Source organism: Gossypium arboreum, chromosome 12 (assembly GCF_025698485.1).
Source record: "Gossypium arboreum isolate Shixiya-1 chromosome 12, ASM2569848v2, whole genome shotgun sequence".
NCBI classification, from domain to species: Eukaryota; Viridiplantae; Streptophyta; class Magnoliopsida; order Malvales; family Malvaceae; genus Gossypium; species Gossypium arboreum.
Genome location: NC_069081.1, coordinates 115,981,576 through 115,984,218, shown reverse-complemented (window position 1 = coordinate 115,984,218; position 2,643 = coordinate 115,981,576).

Sequence of the window (2,643 nt, the reverse complement as noted above, 5' to 3'; positions counted from 1 at the left end):
GTCTTAGAAACACAAAAATTACAAGAAAAAGGCAAGGATTAACTCACTTGGTGCAAAAATTATGAAATACCAGCTTAGAGAACCCTCCTATGGCGTTTTTAGCTGCTGGAATTGAAGATAAATGAAGAGAAATCTAGATATTTCCTATTTAGTCCTAGTTTTATTTAGTTAATTTTGCAATATTCCAATTTTACCCTTAATTTATCAATTTTTCTGCTGATTTCATACCCTTGCCGTCCAGCCCAAATAAATTTTGGGTCTAATTGCCTTTTATATCCTTTCTCATTAGACTAATAAGCTATTTAATCACTCTAGCAACTTTTACACCTATTACAATTCAGTCCTTTTCATTTAATTGACTACCCAAACATTAAAATTTCCTAACGAAATTTTAATACCACATTAATAACATTTCATAAATATTTATAAAATTATTTTTAACTCGGTTTTACGAGATAGAGGTCCCGATACCTTATTTTACCCAATTTCTTCAATAATTTCTTTTTCTAACTAATCACTAAATTGATAAAATTTTCCTATCAATATTTTCATACAATTTTCCTATCATATAAATTTTCAAGCAAAAATATTGAAATAAATTTCTCTTTAAATCGGATTTGTGGTTACGAAACCACTGTTCCAATAACATTGAATTTACGCCATTACAGATATGTTGCTCAAAATGCAGCAACAATAAAGTATTCTCTAGTGGCTCTATGTTGTCGTAATATGAGAATAATTTTGCTCCATTTCTTCCATAGTTGCATGTGATGAAAGGGCAGGAGCAATAAGTTGCTTCACCTAGGTGCATTTCACCTTTGTGGATGCCACTAATAACATCTACAGACAGTGTGACCCTCAACAACTAATAACATCGTGCTCTACGTTGATGCCTCTAGTTCTGGTTATCACCTACCCATCGATTGAAAGGTCGGTTATAAAAGTGACATCTTCCAATAATACAGTTATTTTCCCGCATAAAAAAGGAAATGTATGCATTTTTACCTCCATCTTTTTAACAAGGTGGAAGTAATCAATTCAAATGTTACTATTGTAGATACCACATACAAACCAACACTCTTCAAGCAGTCTTTGATACATCTATCTAACTTCGAAAAGTTTAAATTATGTCGAGCACAAACAACTTGATTTCTTTACTCTTTGAAACATCACAAAAATATTTAATTTTACAAAATCTTAAAAATATTTTTATAAATATAAAAAAATTAAAAATTAAAATCTTAAAAATTATGCTTTGCCAACTATTCTAAATAAATTTATTATAATAAGTCTTGTTTTTCTATTTTATGCACATATTGATAATTTTATTTTTCGATATTATAGTTTTACATCTTACATTAAAATTAACAACTCACGAGAAAATAACTGTTAAAAGTATATCAAACACCAATGCTACAATTAGCAAATTAGATGAAAAAGAATCAATGAAATTTACCTGTTGTGAGATAGCAAGAAAAGCAATAACATCTTTTCTCTTTTTTTTCAAATAATATTTTTTGGTTTTAAAATAATTTTATATAAATATTTTACAAAACATTTTTTTACAATTTAAAAAACTACGTCTAAACTTAACCTAGTCAAATGGATGTTTAGAATAAAATGAATTTGGATGCCCATTTGTCTAGATTTATTTTGGATTTTATTTTAATTTTTTTATGATTTTCTACATTATTTTAAATTTTTATTGACATGGTAGTGTCATTTGTAACACCCCTAACCCTAAATCGTCATTGAAATAGGGTGGCTAGACATTACCGGATAATCGGATAATTTACAATTAATATTTAAATAATTATCGAACATGTTATAATATAATCATAAGTTCATATAAAACTTTTGCTAATCGACTCTTTTTTCTTTTTTTTGGAAAAATTCAATATAACCCATTTATAAATATTTAACCTTCACTGCAAATTCAAATCGCAACCAATTCAAAACCAATATCACAATCCATACAATTTCATATTTAAATATACCTAAACATAGCTTAACATCAATTCAGTAATTTACTAAGTAAACATTCGCATATATTGTTTAATTAAATAAACTTCATTCATTCTATTTCAACTTGTTCCCAACTATACCAAATATGTTATGATAATTCTATTTCCATTTCATTAAACCAAGTATCAAAAGATCATGTTAGTATTAATTATACCAAATATATCAAATAAAATTTCATACTATTTCATTTGTTTAAACACCAAAATACCGAATACCATTCTTTACAACAAAAATTATATAGCATTTTAAAGTGACGAAATTAACACACCTATGTACATGCCACTTTTGCCAAAAGAAGAATACATCACTGAGTTTTGCGTTGGAGTCGGGATCGTCTAGATGCTGAACCGAGACTCTGAATGCCTATTAACCTACGCACGGACACAACCGTACGCTGAGTATTTCATACTCAGTGGTATTACCATAATTCAAATTATAAACATAATAATCATATAAATTAATTCATATAACTTTAATATTTACTAAACCAATTTAAATAAAAATTTGTCATTCTCAATATATTCATACAATTTAATTTAGCTATTCGTAAATTAAAATCATATACATTCATGTTGAGCCATTATCTAATTAATGAACCAATGGTTCATGCTTTCCATT